The following is a 22903-nucleotide window of genomic DNA, read 5'->3' on the forward strand; positions in this document are numbered from 1 at the left end:
AATGGAAAGGCTCAGAGATCAAGGGTCAGGGGAAGGTCAGAGGTCAGAGGTCAGGCTGAAAGGCTATTGACTACAAGCCGCATATGTCTGTCTCTCTTCCCTTTGCTTCCCGGAGCAACCCTAAGTTTGCTATTAATCTCCCTAGACTGGCCTTGTTGATCCATGTTGATTTCCCCTGCACACCTGTTCCTGTTTCAGATGAAAATGTATTATGGAATCATTTCATCCTGCCGGTGATTACCATGGCAATCAGGCAAGCTCGCTGACAGGCCAGTGCTCCTCCTGAAGACACGATTCTGCTGATAGGCACTTTCATGTCACTTATACCTGGCTGGGGAGGGTGGGGCATGAGGGGACATCGGGTGAGGTTGGAGGATGGTGTCCCTTCCCAGGAGGCCCAGGCAGCTAGGTAGCGCAGCCCCAAAGGCTTTGGGGAGGTGGCATCTGCAGGAAGGTGGGGGTTGGGTCAGAGGACGGGCAGGCCAGTGGTTGGCAAACCACATGATACATGCTGAGAACAGCTTCGGAAGGCACAATCTGAAGGCTGTGTCTCGGCTACCCACACCCATGGGTATCGACTGTCATTCAATCTCCCGCCGGGGACAGAATCTACCTGTGTGGCCTCCTGGAGCATCACAAACACATAACTGCTATTATTGCTCTTCTCAGCGATAGGATTCGGGTGTAGGGTCTGAGGAACTGTTTTGTCCTCACAGTTTAAATTTGAAAAGGCTTCAGGCAGACTACTAGGCTTCATTCAGAGTCTAGTTCTACCACTTAGTGACTCCTGGGAGAAGTGACTTAGCCTTTCTGCGTCTCCGCCATTAAAGGCAGCTACTAAACCCTTCTGAAGCACACAGTGGCACGGGTCAAGTGTGTAAACCCATTAGAACAGCACTGGCACATTGAAAGCCCTCAGTCAGATACTGGCGTCTTTTAGTCACTTCTACATTGTCATAGGGAGGGCAGTGAAGCCAGGCCATGGGGCCAACTGGACTAGAAAAGTCTGGCCCTGATGCTAGGAAAACTTTTCTTCCCCTCTTTTTCTTTCTTTCTTTTGTTTTGCTTTTGTTTTTCAAGACAGGGTTTCTCCGTGTAACCTTGGCTATCCTGGAACTTGCTTTGTAGACCAGGTTGGCCTCGAACCCACAGAGATCCACCTGCCTCTGCCTCCTGAGTGCTGGGATTAAAGGTGTGCACCACCACTGTTCGGCTGGAAACTTTCTTTAGATGCAAGAGTGCATCATGCTAAGCAGTGTGAGAAAAGCATCCTTTCCTGCATCCACATTTTGACATCTGCAGGACTAACCCTGGGATTGGAAGAGCTGCTTCAGCTAGTGGAGCAGGAAGGGCAGAGGGGACCAGCCAGGAGCATGGACTAAACATAAACATGACCTTGCCTCTTTCTCCTGATTCCCTCCTTGGTGCCACCCTCCTCCGAACCAAGAGAAGCCTGAAGCCCAAGAGACCAGAGCTGACCTGTAACAACGGTGGATGCGACACCAGCCTATCTTTCGCTCTCTCCCCAGGATTTCTGTCAGTGTCCTGTCTACAGCCGATTCATTTACCAGCCTAAGCAAGATCTACTCCACCTTCTCCAGCTGCCACCCTTTACTCCAGACTGCAGCACTTGAAGCTTAGCCTAGGACTTCGGCACACTTAAGCTCTGAAAGAATAGGAATGTCTGCCTTATTTGCTGGCTCCCCCAGTTACCCATACACGAGTGCTGTCCGAGGGGAACCTGCCGTTGCTCATGCTGTTCTGGGCCCCACACTACTTCTCTTTCTCATACGATGACACTTGTCATTAACAGCATTGTCTTACATCGCCACGGATACCGAGTCATGCAGAGCAGGTCAGGAGCCACCATGGGCTCTGTATTACAGAATCCACCAGCCAGAGGCACTGACAGGCCATTATTCCATGTCCTGCAAACTACAGTGATAAGGAAACTCCACCAATTTGATCCTTTATCTTGTTGCAGGTTGAGGAAAGATATTATTTCAATCTAGATAATGATTCAATTTCTTGGACGGAAATGAGATTTTTTTTCAGGTCTTCAAGGGGGTGCCACCAAAATCCCTCTTGGGGCTAGAACAGGCCATGCTCAAGTTAGAGGATTTCTTGTAATTTAGAGACTATACTGGGGGCGGAGGAGTGAACCGAGAGCAGGGAGTTTGACTGCAAGGGAGAAACATACAGGCTGGGTTAATAAGAATACAAAGTAACTGCTATTTCGATATTCATAAGCATTAGCCCAAAGCCATAGACCTAATTCAAAAGACAGACATGCAGGTGAGCAAGGCCTGGGATCCGGCGATGTGCAGAATAAGGAAACAGAAACTAGCCCAGCTGTGACAGGGCTGTGCAGCTCTTCCATATCGGCCTGCCACACAAGGAAGGTCTGGGCCACTTTGCTGACAGATGACGTCAATGCTAGAGCTTTCTACCACAGGGAAGTAAAGGAGCCTACTCCATCCCTGACCAACTGTGTCCGCCAAACTAAACTCAAATCACTGCATCCAAGGAAGTCACAAGGTGCTGACAATGCAGTTCATCCCTGTGCACTCTGGGGACCCCAGGAAGTCATTAAACAGGATGCTAATGACATCAGATAACACGTGCAGCGATACCTCAGTTATTTGCACTAAATAATGAGTTTGGAGAAATAATACATTGCTTTAAAGGCTTGGGAATTCCAAGAGCTTTAGCGCAGAGTTCTCAAACTGTGTGATTTGCTTTAAACCATCATTGCAATTAGAGAGTGACTGTCATATCACATATCACTTGTCATATCACATATCACAGCAGAAATTCTAGGAGGTTTGGAACATCTACAAAGCATGTATGCATGTGAGCCATCCCCCAGAGAGCAGTTTGCTCTCCAAAGAAAAAGCTCGGTTCTGGTCAGCCCCCTATGAATAGCTCCAGCTGCTGAGTCCAGGCCACAGGAAGGTGGTGTCTCTCAGTATGGCGCTATAGTAACCAGACTTGAGCATCTAAATCATGCTGTTGTCAATGTGAAAAGCAACACACAACCGGAGTAACACTGGGTGTCTCTAGGAGAATAGAAACTTGGGGCTGGGGACTGGGAAGGGACTGTTTACTGGGGACCTTCTGGTTAAGAATCACAAGACTATCACCAATCCAGAATTTAGACTTCAGTTAATAAAAGCACACATTTTCAGTACAGTACAGATACATGTCACTATTAGAGACCTTCTGTATCACTATTTGATCCTTGTACTATCCCCAGCATGCTTCTAGAACATAAAGGTAGTTGCGATCAAGGTACCTGCCAGGTCACGTAACTGTAACATGTGGCTATGTTTACAACAGAGAAGCTAATTAGGCATAGGAATAAATGCCATGGGTGCCAGGCCCGGGTCCTCTTCACCTACCAGCACATTCCTATCTTGCTACTGAGTGTACAGCATGTGACTTTTGCCTGGGACAGTCTCCGGACTCCTGGCTCTTTGGCTCTTTACTCAGGTGATGTCACGGAAGTGGTAACACCCTGTGAGTGGTCGAGGAGTAACGGGGCATCCTTGTCTCCAACTCACGTATCACCACAGCGCTGTATGGAGCTGAGGAGACCCACCCTAGCATATATCCCCGCTCCTTGCTGGGAGCCTGGACCCCACACTTGCTGCCCTGTCTCCCCAACAAGTGCTCTCTATGCATATGTCACATGCACCTTGTACCATCTCAGGATCCACTCTCAGGAGACTCCAACAGATTGTCCACTGATAGTTGCATCCAGAGCTCTCATGTTGATGGAGTAGCCCCTAGCGTTATAAGTGCACATGGCCTTCTGCTTTGGGGACAGCAGAATAGTCATGATCCTTCCTGTTAGAGACCACTGGGCTGATGTATTGCCTATGAAAGCCAGACACACATTACACTGGCCTTAGAATGAAGAGAATCCAGCCACGAGGGCTGGGGGACCATGTGACCATCATTACTTTGTTTCCCCAATGCAGGTGTGGGCAGCCCCAGCAGGACCTGCCTCTTAATGAGAGCGACCCAATGTCCTGAAGCAGAATGTTGGAGTGAACGTTTTCCAAGCTCCACATAACAGCTCAGTGAACCTGATCAAGTATTTAGCCAGTCTAAGTCTCAGTTTCTCTAGTTTCACAACAGGAATACCTGGATCCTCTGTGAAGCTCTCAAGAGCCAAGACTGCCAAATGCGTATACACAGCTAACGCTATGGAAATACTACTCTTATTGGTATTTTGAAATAGCCAGCCCTTCCTGCTAGCTTGCATTTGTTAAATACATATATTTCAGTTGTCTCTCAGCCTGGGCACCAGTGGCTGTCCAGGAGAGCAAGCACGATCTTGGTGACAGTGTGTCCCCAGTGCTGGTGGCTTCATGGGTGAGAGTGGCCCTTAGTTGCTGCTGTCTACAGAAGGCTCTGTGCATGTTTGAGGGACAGGTTCTGAGGCCTAGGGAAGATCTCCAACATGGGTTTCCCTTATTTACCCAGTGTGAATATGTGCCCATCTCAAGGTCAGTCTCAAGTTTGGTGGAAAAAAAAATCCACACAGTCGTCTGCACACGATGGGACAGCAGACAACCTGGGTGACATTTGCTTTTATTTACACAGATGAGGAATACTTCACTGCGTGCTGGATCTTCGCATCTAGACCCGTCATGGAGCTGTTCTGGGCCCACAGCACCTTGCCCAGCCTCACCAACCTCCCCTTCGCCCATCAGACCCATGCCTGTGTGGCCCTTCACAAAGACCTCAGTGTCTTCCCCAGCGAGGCCTCTGCTCTGCTCCCCGTCCCTGCCCTGTGGCCCAGATCAAGCCTGTCCTTCCCCTGAATGTTCTCCCTGCCCATCAGTGGTACCCCTTTCTGTGCCATGGAAGCCAGAGTAGGTCCATGTGCCCTTCTAGGAGGTTCTTTGTCCCATGCATCTCTTCCACACCGATGACAGGATTAGGCTGACTCATGGCTCTGGGTTGAGCACACTGTTCTGTGGTGTGTGAGAGAATTGTTCCGACAGGGACAACCCAAGAGCAAACCTAGAACAGGGCAGACACAAGGCTCTTGGGATGGCAGGGCAGTCTCGTACTGCCCACTCACAGATCCACAGACAAGGAGTTCTGTCTGAGAAACCCCAGGGGTGTTCTCTACTTATAGGGCAGAGCAGGGGTCAGGGCATCCTCCTTCAACTTGATGCCTTGTGTGCTTGGGACCTTCCAGAAGAACCCAAAGCCAATTCCACCCAGGTCACACAGTTCCTGCCCTTAGCAGGGAAACTGCCCAGTTCCAAGAAACATTGCTATAACCACAGAACTCAACAAGCAAAATTCATACTCACAAGTACCGACTCCTTAGGCTTCAATTTCAGGCCACCAGTTTTTCTGCAAACCTGCTCATTTCCTGCAAAGAGAGGGACAGGCAGGGAGAAGCGCATTAGCATCTGCTCTGGGTATCCTTCAAGCTTTTCTGGCTGGCCTCAGGCTCCACACCTTCTCTACACAGACATTCCTTCCTGCAGCACTCCCCTCCCCTCCCTAGGAACACCATGTTCTGTTAGGTGGGCGCCCCCACCCCTGCAGGCCTGTAGGCTCTGCCCACGCCGCCGCCGCCTCCTCCCGCTCCCGGCGCCCTGCCAGTCTCCGATTGACCACTGCCTCCAATTCCCTGAAGGCACTGGGCTTCTTCCCACTCCGGAGCCAGCGAGGCCTCCACTTCTGTAGCATGGGGTTGCTTAGCAACGGTGCGCACGGGCTCAGAAGGCCCTCCTAAATTGGACCTCACAGCACAGGGCATCTCCTTGTACAGCTGCCTGCATCTTAACAATCTGCCTCTGAATAATAACACAATGGTAATTGCATTCATGGACCCCAAACTACATTTAAATAATGTTCAAGAGCTGACACAAACCAACAAAGGCCAGAAAATGCATAGGGGAGGTTGACTGCGAGGCCACACAGGGACGCTCCGCTGTGGGAGGGAGTTGACACCGAAGACTTGAGTTAATGACAACGCGAACCTGAACTGTGAATTCTCCTGCTTTCTGCCTGCACATGTCACTGCTGTAATGCCTTGTAATGTAAGTTTGGGCAATTAATGCGAGGAGGTAGGGATGCCTCAAGACAGGGTGCCCTCTGGTTCCACTGACTTGTTCTTCAGTTTTGGGGGGGGGGAACAGGGAAGGAAAGATTTCAAATGGAAAAGAAGCTGGGAAGTGAATTTTCTGGACCTTGCAAACATGGCTAAATATCTTCTCTCTCTCTCTCCCCTCCCCCCTCCAGAGTCTCACTCTGTAGCCCTGGTTAGCCTGGATCTCACCATGCGGACTCATGGGTGCCCCCTGGTCCCCACCTCTGAGGTGTTGAGACTATATACCATGTCATGAGGAAATACATTTTAGAAGGTAAAGGAAGGACTTGGGAAAGCAGAGAAAGAGACAAATGCCACACAACGGAGAAATTTCAGGATGAGAAGCAAAGGCCCTGGGGAGTCACTGCAGCAGCTCGGGTTGACCCCCAAATGCCTGGAGTGACAAGGCCTCATATTTGTGCGGCCGTGTTCATCACAGACTCATTCCCCATAGCCAAAGACAGAGGCAACCCAAGTCTCTAACGCAGTCACTGAGTGAAGAATGAAATACGGTAGGTACAGTCCCCTGAGGGACTATCACTCACCCCACAGAGAGAAATAAATTCTGATACACCCATACTGTGGAAGAACCTCAAGGCCAGTCACAGGAAGACCATTTCTGCATAATTCCCTTTGCTCGACAGGTCCAGAGTAGGTAAATTTCTAGAGACAGAAAGTATGGGGAGGTTGGCAGAGTGGCCAAGCAGCGGAGGGGGCGTCTTATGAGCACAGAGTTCCAGGTGGGGAAGGTAATGCCATTAACTGCACACTAAAAAGTATCAAAAATAGTAAACATTATGTGTGTGTGTGTGTGTATTTCTGTTTCAATTTTGAGAAATTCATTTGTAATATTTGGTGCAAGGCTCATGAGGTTCCTCAAGGAAGTCGATCTTCATCTTGGAAGTCAGAGTGGCCCATGTTACTCTCAAGCTTGAACAGGGTAGTTGTCACCAGGATTAACAGGGCATCTGACAAGCATGGGCCTATGCCCTGAGGCTGCACAGAGCCTGCATGCTGAGAGGCAGGGTTCTTTACTTCTGCAAACAGCGTCTGCTGGCCTCTGGGGCAGTGGTTCTCAACCTGGGGTTCGCGACCCTATGGGAGTCCACCGACTCTTTCAACGGGGTCACCTAAGACCATTGGAAAACACAGCTGTTTACATTATGATTTATAACAGTCGCAAAATTACAGTTATGAAATAGTAACGAAAATAATTCTATGGTTGGGGGTCACCACAGCATGAGAAACTGTACTGAAGGGCCGCAGCACCAGGAAGGCTGAGGACCACTGCACCTGCTCCTCCAGTCACATGACTCCAGGGCATCTCCCTTTTTGCCCATGCTCTGTGCCTCAGCCCGCTCTTCTGGGCTCTGATCGAATCCCACATCCCTCAGGAGTCTTCCAGATTCCAGACCCCTCCAGTGTTTGCAATCGCACACTGTATCCTGCACTGACGGATTCCTCTTGCTTTGCATGCCCTCGTCTGAGTGGTGCCCCTCCCAGCGAAGTCCTGGACAAAGGACAGGGACCCGTGCCTGCCTCAGGACCACACCGCACATTCCAAGAGCTAATGGGCTCCTCCTCTGCCTCCTTCTCAGGGAACGCCGGGCATGAAGCAGGTCTGCAGACTGTGTTGCGGAGCCCTGGAACTCAGGACTTCAGGTAGAACTCACTAGCAACTACCGTCAGCTGCTGGGAGGTGCCTCTCCACGGGCAGCCCGCAGCTGAGTATTTACAGGTCTGATTCATTTGGAAGGGTCATTACAGCTAATGGCTTCTCGGAGCCAGAATGAATAAACAGCATAGGTAATTTTTTTCCCCCAGTGTCCTAGATTTTTTTCTTGGAATGTGCTTTCAGTGTTAAAACAGAGTGTTACAAGAAAAAAGAAGAAGGGATAAGAAGGAGAAGATTCCAAGGACAGATGGGAGGAGGCCCACCACCGCTCTGGACAAGCTTCCTCTGTCTCCCTGTCGATACATGGGGCATGATCTGGAAGGTACTTCCAACTCAAACAGATAATAAAATTATGGCTGGAGATGAGAAGGAGGAAAGCGGCTAATAACCTTCCAAGGTAACACACTCCACCCCACCATTACCCTAGTGCTAGACACCACTCTCTAGGGACTAAGTGCCAGCCATGTCCCCTTTTGGCCAAGACAAGGTTTGCAGTAATTTCACTGTCTTCCCAGACATTGACCCTGTTGCTTTCAAACTTATAACCTAGCTTTTCCTGGCTCTCATTTGATCATTAAAGTCCTCCAGACTAATGACTTGTTTTCCTGAATCTCCAGGAATGGCTGGAAACAGGCCAAAGGGCATCGTCTAGGCTCCATCTCTCCAGCCCTTGGCTCTGTGACCAGTGGCCCTGTCTGTCAAGCTGGCTACTGCAGGACTGATGCTCCGTGCTCTCCCAGATGGGCCAGATTAAATGGAAGTGCTCTTCACAGAACAGAGAGCTCTGGCTCCGGTCTGACATCCCAGGGAGAGACAGATGGGGCCTATGACTGTGGTTTTCTCTCCTGACTCTGTTTCCTGGTCAGTGTATCGCTTCCCTCTGCCTTGGCGAGGAACAGACAAGGGAAGGCGGGAAGCCTGTGTCTGTGACAAACACTCAGGTTCCTACTTCTGGAACACTCGTGGCTTTCAGTGGCAGTGAGATGAATTGTAAATTAAAACTAGATGAATAGCGACATTAACACTGTTGCTGACAATTCCCCTTAGCTAACATTTGGACGATGCTTTGTGGTTTAGTCTGGTCCCATGCACCTGCCAGGCAGGTGGAATAGCTTCAGCCCGTCCATTGAGTGCAAGGTCTGCTTCCTGCCAGGGAGGCAGCCATAAGAAGGCAGGTTTTAGCCACACTCCTCTAGGGAGGCTTCCAGACAGAGAGGGAGCTAAGTTCGAAGCCTTGGTCAAGACCTTCCAGATATTTAGTGCTGGCACAGCTTTGTACCTCACCCTCTGTCTCATTGGCCCTTTCCAAATAAAACAAGATGTGCCTGTCCAGGGCTGGGCATGGTGTAGAGCCCGCTGCAGTCACAGTCTGAGTCCCCACTCTTTAGCTTGTCCTGAAGTCCCCTGTCCTGGGAAGACTGTGTGGAGGCTGGGGCGGGGGAGGGGGCAGGAGGAAGGAGAAGGAGAATAAACCAGTACAAATTTGACATGTGTCCTTAAGGAAATCTCTTAACACGAACAATCAGCATGCGACACAAAACTGGTATTGTTTTTGGAGTTGCTGTTGGATATTTTTTTAAGAGGTGAGAAATCCGTGCTCAGAGGGAAAGGGGCCTGCAAGTCCTCCACTTGGCTCCTGAAAGGCCCTCAGCTTTGTACCTCACCCTCTGCCTCACAGAGATGACAAATCTCCAAGCTACACTGAAGACCAGACCAGAGCTCTGTTCGCAAGCTCACAGCCATAGACTTGGGTGCTGAATTCAAATTCAAGCCATGTTCTGCTGATGAGCATCAGCAGCCGGGCAGCAGGGACAAGCGCGCCTTGATGTGGGAAGGTGCACAACACAGGTGCATACTGTTTAGGAATAAGTGTGGAGTGGCAGAGGCTGTCTGGGTGGCAGGTTCTGCAGCTCCAGACGCTGTGAAGTTTTGTGGTTTAGACTGGACAGCTACCACTGGCCACCTGTATGATCTAGACTTTCGTTAGCCACGCCCCCTAGTTCCTGCAAAGGTGAGATCAGCAGTCACATTCTCAGGCGCCCGCACACTACGCACGTGAGAAGGAAATGGGTGCCCCGCATGAAGACCTGCATGCTTACTCTGAAGACGCCAGCACTGTCCTTCGGTAAGCAAATGGATAGACAGACGCGCAGTCAGTCCAGACAGCAGACTCTCAGTTGCTGATGAGAAGAGGAGGCAGCTGAGATGCATACAGGAGCTAACCTAACAAGAAGGCATTCTGCACTGCATTCTGAGAAAGGTCCATGGTTGCTAGGGACTGGGTGAGGGAGGAGCACATGGGGTACAGAGAGTTTCGGGAACAGGAAGACCTTTTCTGTAAGTTCATATTTGTCAAAACCCACAAGACATAACGCACCAAGAGGGACTCTCCTAGGAGCTCGTGAGCACAGAGGATGGCGGATGGAAAGCACTGGCGTCTGTTCACCCATCTTAACAGATCAGTATAAGGTGTTGATACTCTGGGAAGTTGGGGGAGAATCGAGGAGAAAGAGACCCATAGGTACCCTCTGGGCTTCACCTCAAATTTTCTGTAAATGGTGCCTTGGAGAAGCCCAGCAAGTGGCTGCAGAGGGACAGCCTGGACCTAAACCATCCCTCGGAGTCCATCTGCACGAGGCTAGTTAGGCTCCTTCTGAATCAATGAGGGAGGTATGTGGTGGGGAGGGGCGAGCATGGCACTTTCAGGCAACAGTATCCTCCTGTCCTTGCTTAGGGTGATGGTGGCTCCTTAGAAGTCTGAGTCTTAATGACCTTGACCTAGAATCGTAAAATGGCCCTAGAAAGGAACAGTTAAGCCCAGAGCTAGATCAACAGTGGAGCTTGGGTGTGGGAGTGGAGGCAAGGGGTGGGCAGCCTGTCGGAGGACAAAGATGTAATAATCTACAATCCCTGGTCAGAGTGCCCCACCCTGGTTTTTGCTCAGTCAAGCACGCACATAGCATTTTTTTTTTTCTGGCCTCAGAGAGATGTGTTCCTGGACGGGGTAAATCTAAGTCCCGGCAGATATGACCTGGGGATGTGGAGAGAAGGGGAAAGGCCATTTAGACCCTCCCATACTCCATAACATCCCCTCCAGCAAGCAAGGGAGAGTCGGTGTTATCACACTAAATGGCAGTTTAAGTTTGGAAAAGGAGAAGTGCTTTTCTTTGGATACAAAGAAGCCAAGTGCAGAACGTCTTATGTCTCCTAGGCTAGGGCATCTCCGCATCTCCCCTGTGGGGTGAGGTGTGGGGAGCATTGATGACTCAAGCAGCACAGCAGGCTCTCTGTGCCTAAGTCCAGTCCTCCCGAGTCTGTTTATGACCATGACTGTGGGGTCCCCTGGTGGTGGCCCTTAGCCCTGCCAGGTTCTGTGGCCTGTGGGACTCCTGAGGCAAGTGTCAGGCTGGGGTGGGGGCTGTTCTGAGCTCAGACAGAACAAGATGTAGATCCAACACTTCTCTGGCTTTGGTGAGCTCTCTGCCCTTTTTATCTTTGTCTTATTTCCCAGGGTCTGAGTCCTGTTATTCATTCCTTCATATCAACTTTCCAGAAAGTTCTATCTCCACTTGGGTGTCCAGTGTGACAGTCAATTGTTCTTTTTCTAGGAGTAAAAGCATCCTTTCAGGCGGAAGGGAAGTCGTGTTCCCTGAATCTGCCCTTTGGGATTCATAGTGAAGACTCGCCTAGGGCACCGGCAGGTGTGGAGAGGGTGGGGCTCCTCCTGCTGAGGTGCTGAGGTGTTGCTGGGAGATGGCTGCTTTGAAGTGCCCACTTCACCTGTCTCCTAGAACTGGATCCTACCCAACATGCAACAGTTGGGGATCACATGTGCACACAGCAGGTCACTTCTCAGAGTGCAAGGGGACATAGTTTGAAGGTCATATAGGGTAGCAGGTAAAAGGTGACTTAGCTATGCCAAATGTGCACGAAGCTCCCCTCCAGTACCACCCATTTCTGGGGGATAGGAAAGCTCTCAGGGCTCTTCCTGGATCAGCCATTCTGTCCTCGGCATAGGAGACGATGAGTCAGTGGAAACTATCGTGAGGAGGTCACCAGTGCTGTCACAGGCCCAGAAGAAACACTGCCTGCCTCGGCACACCCCAAAGGCTCTCCCTAATGCTACCCGCTGCAGGATAGCGTTTCTAGAATATTCCATGAGCATTCTGTCTCATGAGCATGGGTTTCTGCACACGTGTGGCCATCTCTACTGCAGACCAAGAGAAAAGGGACTGCCATTTGTCACTGGCCTCCAGAATGCTTCCTGACCCTGAGTTCCTGAGGTGCAGCTGGACTGCAGAGTGTGGGAGGATGGGGAGGACCCGAAGTGTGAGTGTAAGGAGAGCTGCTGAGCAGAGCCGCAGAGGCAGAAAGAGCCACCTTAAGACCACAGGTCACCAGGTCTCAGAGGAGCAGAGGGCACAAATGCGCAGCAGAAACATGGGCTTCAGCTCTAAGCAGAGAGAGCTGGGCATCTATGGAGTCTCCACTCCACCACTGCTACAGTCTGGGGAAGGATGCTGTGGGGCTGGCTTCTGGACCCAGAGAAACCTCTAGGAGAGTAACTGGGACAGGCTGAAGCCCTCTTCTGCTTCCTGCTTCCTCGTGTCTACTTCCAATTCAGCCAGGACTAAGGAACCCAGTCAGCTCAGCACACATGGCCCAGAGGAGGTTTATTCATCCCAGGTTGAACCCAATAGGTAAAGATGACTTCCCAGAGCCAAAGCCAGTGGCTGACTGGGGTAGCTGGCCAGTCACCTGAAGCCTCTGAACATCTAGGCCAACAAGAACACTACATAGCCAATATCGGAGCTCTCCAGGTTGTTGAAGCCTCTTATTAACTTCGTGCCTCCCAGACCACATCATAACTGTCATCTTTTGTATGTAAGCGATACGTGAATAATAGTGCCTACAGTTTCTGATCTCAGTCTTCTGTTTCCTGGTGAAATGAAGAATCAGGTATTCTTACAAAGTAACCTGGAAGAATGCTGAAGTGAAGCTCATTCGGTAGAGTACTTGCCTAGCAACGCACAGGGCTGAGGCTCAAGTCTTAGCATCCAGTAAATTAGCATGGGAACTCATATCTGTAATCCCAGCACTCGGGAGACACAATGAAGATCAGAAGTTCAAAGCCACCCTCAGCTACATAGAAAGTTTGGACGACAGAGAACCAGTCACATGAAAACCAGAAACTGAACCAAAATATGTGGATATAAAGTCTCCTGAGACTGTTTTGTAACGTTTCCCCAAGCTTTCATTATTTTACCTCTGTCTAACTCAACTATATATATGTATATATATACACTTACCATTTTTTATTCTCTTCAAAGCTTCAATTCAGTTTTCACAGAAGCAACTTTTCTTTTGCAGCAGTATTTAAGTGATTTGTATACTATTTAATTAAATTGCATAATTACAATAGCAAGTTTCACTGGCATAAACAGGTTTGGGCACTAAGCCAGATGTTGCAGGGAGGCACTGGGCTCAGCTGCTGGGAGCAGACATGGGGAAGTTTTTGGATAACTGCCTGCCTGATCTGAACGCTCCTCCAACTGGAGGTATCAGTCACAGGGAGTGGGGGATGTTGGGAGATCTGGCAAGGTGGTCATTGCAGCCAAGATGAAGATTACTTCTCCAGGGCCTCCTTGTACCTGGGGAATCCTCCTCCCAGTTCCTCCTTTGCTTGCTGAGACAACACCCACTCTATGTGCACTCTGCCCAGCCCTGCCTGCTATACTGAAGACCCGCTCCCAGAGAATGGTCTGCAAGGGTCTTTCCAATGAGCTCCACAACTTCAATGACAAATGACAGCTCACTGCAGCTGTCTCTCAATCCAGTGGGTATCTCTCCTGAGGACCCCCACTCATATCACTTCAGGTATACGTAGTAAGGAGTTGGGGAATGGGGTCAGTGAGCCATCTACAAGCCCATCAGTTTTATCATCTAGATGTCCAGGTTATGCCCAGCACACACACTTCTAAAACGCTGCTGTGGCCTCACCTGGGTTTTTAATTCCTCAAATTCCTAAATCCCTTTTACTGTGGGATACCATGCCTCCTCACCCCCTATCAGAGCCATTTTCTTCATATGAGTAGCCTTCCTTACCTCATGGGCTACACAGCTAGCCCAACTGCCATCTAGGCAGCCAATCAACCGGCCAGTGTCATCAGGCGCTCATGGCTCTCAGGAGAGGAAATGCTTGCCAGGACAGGTCCACAGTAGACGTGCTATTTTAGGGTGCCTACCACGCCCCCTCCTTTCCTCTCGGTAAGATAATCGAAATTTCCTTTTTGGTGACTTTGCTACATGCCTTTAAAGTCAGTGTGCTTCAGGGGTAGGCCGTGGTTAAATTAAACAAATCAGTTCATCTCAGTTTTATCATGCGATTCAAAGACATATTTTCTGGGGGCTTCTGGAGAAGAAGCCATCACTAATAATGCGGAAGGGGCCTACAAGGCCCGGAGCTGTGACAGCCTTTTTGTTATCGGAAGGAACCCAGAGGACGCCACTGGAAAGGTCACAGAAGAAAGGAATTGAAGACTTCATTACTCTGTCTTTGCATTTCTCACCGGAGTCAATGAAATGCCTTCTCCACCCCCTGTTTTTAAGAACTTTAGAATGTTCTGAAAAATAAAAAAGCCACAAATGATTGAGAAAATATGTAGCCTTATTCTAGTTCTCCCCACCCTAAACCCCGGTTCCTGAAGGTGACCTCTCTCAACTGTTTTAGCTAATTCTTGTGCTCTTGGCTGGAGGATTTCACACAACACAGTGGACCAGTCAGTTAGGGGTGCTGTAACGGAGCACCACAGACCATAGCTTGGACAACAAAAATTAGCCATTGCAGGGGTGTAAACCACAGCGGGGACATGGTACAGATCACAACATGGTAGGGTCATTTCCAGGATGTCTCCTCTTAGACATTACCCTCAGTGTCCCACAGTGGAAGAGAGCCTTCTCTCCATTTCACTCCTATCCTTCCTCCTTTAGATAGTCCTGGCCTCTGTATTGTCCCATGTTTGTCATGAAATCAGTCACCAATGTTCACAGCAGGCACACACGCTGGTACTGCTGGTGAGGGAGTCACATAAAAATGTCCCTTTCCTTGTGAACCTTTTTCATTTTCTCTAGCATTAGAAATGGTTCCATAAACACCCATGTTGACAGAAGCTGCCCCGAGGGCTGTAAAATCCCTCTGGAATCAGTCAGCTCCCTTGGGGTTTTCTGGAGCTGTCCACTCTAGAGTTCTCATCCTTCACTTAATCCTGACTCGGTGCTGCATTGCCTCAGGCACCTTCACCAGGGAGTTCTCCAGCAGGCCTCTGAACACTGTTGGCTGTTCCCCCAAGCACTGCAAAGAAAGTGGCTATCGGAGCCACACCTGCCATGGTATGGACTCCCTGCAGCTCTCTCCATCCCCCTTTGTCATGAAGGCCCAAGTGGCTACCCTATTGCCCATCTCTTCCTGGGCCCTCTCGCCATCTAGGGCTACTGGTTTGCACTCCGTGTGCAACTGGAAGGCCCTTTTGCTATGAAACCTGCCACCTCCACGGGCTCTGGGTTGAGGAGGGGAGCATGTTTCATTACCACACCCCCCACTCTTGTTCATTTCCAGGTTCTCATCTTCCTGGTGTAGCAGTAGCAAGGGCTGCTGGGGACACCACATTGGAGACCACTCTTTCTGCAATGGTCTGCTTCTCCTGCTCCCTGCCTGGTCCATTTCTTTGGAAGTGAACAGTAAGGACAGGGCAGACCCGACAGGTTGAAGGCACTGCCCTCAGGTCTTCTAGATGCTTGCATGGTGTTTGTCCTCGCAGTCTGGAAGTCAGTCCAGGGGTTTCTTCTATTCTATTCTATCTCTGGTATTTTCTGTGTGTATTTTCCTTCTTCTGGGTGGGGTCCTCCAGCTGGCCATACCACCCTGACAGTTACTCAGTCCTTCCCTTCCTGCCTCCACCTTGGTGTCGTCACGTTCTGACAGAGCCCTTCAGTTCTAACGCGCAAGCCTTCCACTGGTCCTTCGATGCCTGCCATTCTGTGTGCCTGTCCCTACCATCCATCCACGGGCTTTTAATAACCTCTTTATGACCTCTGGTCTCATTACATGGCAACCTCATCTTCTGTCATCTCTGGGGAGACCCGAGTTACAGTTTGGACATTTTCCTTTTCCTCCAGCCCCGAATGGTGGCGCCATTCCTTCCCAATCCTTGTGCTTTTGCTTTTGCTTCCCCTCTCTGACTCCCTCCTTTTCTTGTTTCTGTAACTATCAGGTGGTCCTTGACCATCAAACAAGTTTAAGATGAGACACAGCCAGGCATAGTAACAAGCAAGTAACAGGCAAGAGGATCTCAAATTCAAAGGCTAGACTATATTTTGGAAAACCTTGTCAAAAAAAAAAAAAAAAGGCTAGACTATATTTTGGAAAACCTTGTCAAAAAAAAAAAAAAAGTCAAAGGCCAGAGCCTATAGCCACTCCCTACAATAAAGCTAACGTTTTCCATGAGCCTTTGGGTAGCTCATGCCATGTTGCCCATTTCTGACTGGCCATCCAGTTCTTGGTATACGTCCTATTTGCAGGTCACAGACTTCTTTCCCAGGTTTCACACCACTTTCTATGAGGCAGGATCTTCTAGTACACACCCTTGGCATCACCAGCCCACAGCCACACTTCCACCTGACATGTTTTCCCATGTATCCTAACCAAGTACTCGCATCAGGGACTCATCCACAGCAAAGAGGACCACCCTGAACCTGCAGTGTCTCCAAAGAAACCCTCGGAGTGAGCAGGTCGGCAGCAGCAAGCAAGAAGCTCTTGGGAAGATGCTCAGGTGGGTCATACCCCTTCCGTGGCCACTTTCATGCTCTCATGTCAAAAGCTCCGTAAGCAGCCATGGAGAAAGACATGTGTAACTGTTACGCGTGCAACCATACTCAAGCAAGACGGAGAAGGCAAACCTAACCAACACTGGCCCATGTGCCTCCCCAAAAAACATAGATGGGACATCTGACCCCATACACCTGGGTGTGCCATCCAGTCCTCAAGGCTGGCTGATCCCTGGCCTGCTACTACCATTTCTTCATGTGAAAATGAGACCTCATCTAGCCCTGATGTGATAGCATCTGCCTGGTCTTACAGTAGCATAGTATGCCATGTTTGGTTGGGAGGCCTGCTTTTTTCTGAGGGGAGACAGGGGCAGAGGGAGGCAGGATCTGGAAGAGAGGGGATGTGGGGGAAGACTGGGGGAAAGAGAAGGGAGGGAAATTGCAGTCTGGATGTAATATATGAGAGAAGAATTTAAAAAAAAGAAAGAAAGAAAATGAGACCCGATGAATCCTCCAGCAGAAGGGTATCCTTTAGCAGGAAATGAATTATTGTATGCAAAACCACCTCAGATAAGCATTAGACATGCCATGCCCTGCAGAGGCATGATCCAAAGTCACCCATTATCTAGTCTCAACTGGGCTCAAATTCTACACAGGAACATGAAAGTGGGGACATAAGTCAGGTTCAGTGATATGTGCCCATGGTTACAGTTATCTGGTAGGTGGTGGGGTGGTGCAACAGGTGGATTCTGAGCACCCTGGAGAACAGTGCAAAATTCTTTCATAGGAACTGGGTGGGACCTCCATGGGAAAGTCCCCTCCCATTGTCCGCAAAGGCAGCCGATATGGTGCCAGATGCTGGAGAGAAGTATCAGTGTGTGGCTCTACAGTGGTAACAGACAGAGCACAGCAGAACATATCAGGGTGCATCTCTGCAAGCCCAGAGCAGATCAGGGCACAGCAGTGTAGGGTTTTGCACCGGGGCAGGTGCAGGCTCCTTCCCATGCCAGGTTGGAGACAGGCATCCAAACGCCCCAAGACTCGCTTGAGTCAAGGGAAGCCTTGCTATTCTAGTAGGTCAATTCAAGTGAACACTTCCCCGTAAGTATCCTCTGTTCTCAATGGCACAGACAAGGCAACCACCCTCCAGAAGCCGGACTCTGAGCACTTGAGGGTCTTCTATGTCTGAGTTAGACTTTAAACGTGAGAACAACAATCCTCATAAAGGGAATTCCCACCTTCCCCTGGAAAATCTGAAGTACCTAGAAACAAAGCCTTAGCTGAGGACTGAAATTCAGGGACTGCCAAGCCACATAGGAGGGGATTCTCTTGCAGCCCTGTAAAGCTAGTAACAGTTTTTCTGTTGCCCATGCTATGATGGCACCCTGGCTCTGTCCTGCCCTGACCATGCTCCAGCAAGTCCCTGGAGACCCAGGAACTCAGGATTCAGATTTGCACACATCCTTCCATCTCTTTGCTAGAATCCTGTCCTTCTTTTACATACCCCCCAGGCGGTCTGCCTTTTTTCAGGCTTCTCCCCCTTCCCCATCATAGGCGGCCCTAAGCCCCTCTTCCTTTAAAAACGGGTTGTTATGAAATATGCTAGACACACAAAAAGGCAACTAATGTGATATGACACCTGCAGGCACACCACCACAACCTAAAGGAAAAGCGATTCTCTAACACCAGGCCCCGCCCCTTCTGTAACCACACATTAGCACCCTCTCCCATTCTTCCCAGAAGTCCTTCACAGAGGTGCACACACAACAGGTCAGAGGAGATCCTAGAGCTGAACTAGGCACTTCCCTACCTCAGCAGGGCTCTGGATACCCCTAAAAGTGCCAGGAATGGGGGGACACTTTGCCCTCCACTTAGACCCAAGTAGGCAGCCCTGGAGTCTAGGGGACCCGCCTATGCAGTGGTGTGGACTGCTGAGACCCAGAAGGCTGAGCAGTGTTTACAGAGGCAGAGAGACCAGTCAAGACATTCCAGGTGAGAGAGGTAAAACAGGAGATGCTGCCTGGCTTGGGCAGCGAAGGGAGTCAGCGAGACAGACTCGCTATCAGGCCCTAAGCAGTGAAGGGGTGACGGGTGTGTCCTTTCAGGAGCCCTTGATGACTGGCTGCTTCCATCCCTCCCTGTTCCTGGAAGTGGATAGAGGGCAGGGCTGTTGACAATGGCAGTGCCTGAGCAGTGTGGAAAATGGCTTGCTGGCTACTCTATGGTGGCAGCAGAATAGAGAAGAGAGGCTGAATCACCAAGATGAACAGGCGGCAGAAGCCAGCTGGCAGAGTAGGACTGGAGCGCCTCCTCACCTGGGCTGTATGTAATGAACGGAGCAGGCGCCAGGGAAGTCCAGGCTGCTCAAACTTGGGAGGGGCCTTGGGAGTTGTAAATGGCGTCTACAACTAAGAAATCGTGTTCCTCATGTCACAGGGCTTTCCTCTCATCTCAGTAGCCCACTTCCCCCTTGGGAGTACCTCACCTTCCATTTCTTAATAAGTTACTTCTATTTCTATTTCTAAGTGCATGTCTCTGTTTTGGATACGGACCTAACGCCTAACCAGGCTTTCTCTGTTTTTCTGACTTCCAGTTCTTCTTCTGACCCATTCCAGCTGCCATGCCTTCCTCACTATCATGGGCTATTGAGCCATGACATCCTCTTCCTTGAGGATGCTGAAATTTACAGCCTACCTGCCCTGTTGCTTTTTTCACAAACTCTAACAAAACTGTTCTCAAGCTTCCCTTGGTGCCTGTTTCTAATTTCTCCTATCAACAAGACTAAGAATCCAAAACAGAACCTGGGTCCTCCGGTAGTGCTCTCACGTAACTGTAGCCGCTGCCCCAGAAGATCAAGGGTCTGGCACCTACATCTCAAGACAGAGGAGGAAGTTCAAGGATAGGATAACCCCTGCCTTCCATCCAAAGGGGCCTGCAGACTGTCCCTAAGCCTGACAAAGCCTATGCCCACTTGGCATTTTACGTTGTCAGGCCCCACCCTTATGCCTGTCTATGATCCTTCATCAGACCATGGAGGACTGTCAGGACCTCTGAGAGCAAGATTTAGCAAGACCAGACACATGGCTGGCATCTTTGACTACGCCCAGGGCACCTTTTCCCCATTCCTGCCCACATCCCCCAGGCTCATGAGTTTGAACACTTGGTCCTCCATTGATACCATTCTTTGGGAAACTTGTGAGTGGGAACTTCAGAACATGGAGCCTAGCTGATAGAGGCTTCCAAGTGCAACCTTGAAGGATAGCTCACCTCTGACTTCAGATGAGCTCTCTGCTTCTTGACTGATGTCACATGACAAGCTGCCACTATAAGTTCTGATCACCATGTGCTGACCCATTCCAGCTGCCACGCTTTTCCCGCTATGGCGGGCCGTGATGCCATGGCAGTCAACCAAAATAAATTTCTCTTTCCTTACATGGCTTTGGTCAAGGATTTTGTCATGGCAACCAGGACAATAACCAGTAGTGACAAACATGTGGATGATAAAACCGGAAAAAAAAATGCTACTTTTTATCACATTCCCTTAGTAAACACCCAAGGAGTAAATCCACTGAAATATTGGCACACCTTCCACTGAGAAACACAAAACAACACTGTGGTAAATCAAAGACTTAAATAAATAAAGGGATTATGACTCCACAGACCGAAAGCAGTGATAATAAGTCTATTTCCTCCAGTTTGACCTGTAGGTTCAGTGCAATGCTTACTGAAATCCCAGATTTACGCCCGGGTGCACGTGCACGTGTGTGTTCACGTGTGTGCGCAAGTGTAGAGAGTCTGACAAGTGATTCTAAAATGACGTGAAAATTTGAAGGTGGTGACAAAGAACAAAGCTGACATGACCAGATGACAATACTTCTGCCATAAAGCTACAGAATGGGCAGAGTGATGTGGGTTCAGGGATAGACAAGGGGTCTATGGAAGAGGACACAGAAATAGACAATTTCTTACGGTGACTTAGACTGAAGGCTCCACTCCGCTCCAGTGGGCAAGGATGTGTTTGCAGTGAACAGTGCTGAGCCAGTGGGATATCTACATTAAAAATAAACATTGAGCTCTACTTTATGCTAAAGAAAAATTAATTTGAGAGGGAATGTAAGCCTAAACAAGATAATAACGCTGTAAGAGAAACCTTGGAGAATACATCTAAGACCTTGAATAGGAGAAAAAGTCCCTTAGCAGCACAGAAAAAGCATTAGTGATCAGTGAAAAGACTGACAAATTGGGCTTCATTTAAATTAAGAATGTCTGTTCATTAAAAGGCAACATTAAAAAAAAATAAAAGAAGGTCACGAAGTGAGAAAAGGTTGACAGCAAAGAACTCATCCATGTATACCAAGAAAGATGACAAAGTCGTTGGTTTTTAAAACAGAGAATATTTAAATAGGCTTTCCACAAAAGAGGATAGAAGAGTGTCTCATAAACACACAACTGTGTGGATGAAAAGCATCAGGGCCACAGTGACATGTCACACTCTGGCCAGAAAAGCAAAGTATCAAGGCTGTTGAGGACGGACAGCACCTGGGACTCTCTAAATCCTGGGAAGAGTATCAGTCAACACAGATTACTTGGCAGCGCTTACAGAAGCTATAGAGACTTGTACCACATACAATCCAGCAAATCCATATTGGAGTATGAAACAATCAGAAAGACATTTATGTACACACACAAGAAAATCATCAGTAAATGTCTTCACGAAATCTTTTATCAAAATGGCCTCAAATGAGATGTGATCCAAATGTCCATCGATAATGGAACTGGCCATACACCATTGGATACTACGGTTATGAGAGTGAGTCCTGGCATTGTCTACAGTGTGGCTAGGTCGCAGAAGTGTGTTGTCAGGGAAATAGAAAACAGACAAACATAATGGGACTCCTCTTAGGCCTTGTTCCAAACAGCAGCCGTTGTCATGGAATGGAGTCAGGATAGCCACTGTGGAGAGGGGACTGACTTGTAAGAAAAGGCGAGAGGGAGCTGTCTGGAATGGCAAAGCCAATTTAGAACATGGTTATGGTTTGATTCTGAGAATGTTTTTCTATGTACAAAGTCAGCATGCTAAACATGTAAGATCTGGACACTTTTATCAAAAAGGTGTGTTTGTTGGAGGGTATCATGAGGAGAGACGGGTCACCATTAGGGGCAGGATGGACAAAGTCCACACAAGACAGCTGGCCTCCATGGCCTGTTTTGTGTTCAGAAGTCTCGGGGGAAACAGAGCAGACTTCTAATCATAAGGTTAACGCCCAGGGGGCAGCTCCCCAAATACTATGGCAACCTCACCAGTATCTACTCCACTTTGAAGAGATGAAGAAGTGGGAGTGGCTACCCTGGGCTGTGATGCTAAGCTGCCTCCACAGGGACCTGACCACAGACAGACACAGGGTCGGTCCCTGCTTTGCATCAAGTCTGGACCACTGCAGAAGAAACCAGTGAAGTGAATTTTCTTTTCTTCCTTTTAAAAAACTGAGATGTACAAACCCGTTACCTCAACTTTTTATTCCCTGAGAGATAGGGGCAGAGAAATATCTCTGCTGACCCCTGGCCTGGGTGAGGCCTTACTGAGTAAGAGAGTTGTGGCTTTATAGTTCATTTGTCTTGCAAGCTCCTCAACACCTCCGCCGGCCACAGGTGGAACCTGTCAGCTGTCCCAGCAGGGCTTGGCCAGTGCTTCTCATAGGCCACATCCTGGCTCCTTGGCTTGCTCTGGAAACCCTGTCAACCTTAGCTCACCCACCTCATTCTAAGACTTGAAGTCGCAAAAGGATCACTTCCTGTGCCATTTCCTTGCTTGTTCTTCCTTCCCCCATTTAATTTGTGATTTGCTGATATGTGTTTGTCTTTAGCAGCCTGGCGGCCTGGCGGCCTGGCTCTCCCCTCCACCCCTGTATCTTCCATGTGCCTCTGTCGTCTGTTTGGCTCTGTTTTCCATCTGTCCTGCAAGCAGTGTGGCGGTGCTCCACACTCTATGGTTTAAAAATAAAGTTGGTAAAGTAACAATCAAATAGACGACAGCCTGCAAAAACAGCAGCTGTCGCCCCTAAGGGAAAATTTAAAGCATCCCCTGGATGCATTTCTAAGGAGACGGATATTATGGCGAGAGAAGGAAGAGGCCCAGCCAATGGAAATCGTTCAGGGCTCTCTGCTGGAGAGGTGGTAGTGGATGCTCCGCTCCAGGCACCTGTTGCTCAGCCCTCTGACTGGAAACGAGAGCAAGCAAGTGCATCCAGTCTCTGGAGTCTCTGAGTTTTACAACTTGACCAGAG

General features: G+C 49.3%; 1 protein-coding gene across 1 annotated transcript in view; it reads right to left on the bottom strand.

Moving 5' to 3' along the window:
• The window catches only part of Zbtb7c (zinc finger and BTB domain containing 7C), a 321380-nt gene that overhangs the window by 124514 nt on the left and 173963 nt on the right, over nucleotides 1-22903 (bottom strand). Inside the window, exon 3 of the mRNA XM_085676413.2 lies at nucleotides 5334-5395. The gene's annotated coding sequence lies outside the window, so the exon portion shown is untranslated. The remainder of the gene's footprint in view (nucleotides 1-5333; nucleotides 5396-22903) is intronic.

The sequence above is a fragment of the Myodes glareolus genome, chromosome 13 (genome assembly GCF_982192425.1).
Source record: "Myodes glareolus chromosome 13, mMyoGla1.1, whole genome shotgun sequence".
Lineage (NCBI taxonomy): Eukaryota > Metazoa > Chordata > Mammalia > Rodentia > Cricetidae > Myodes > Myodes glareolus.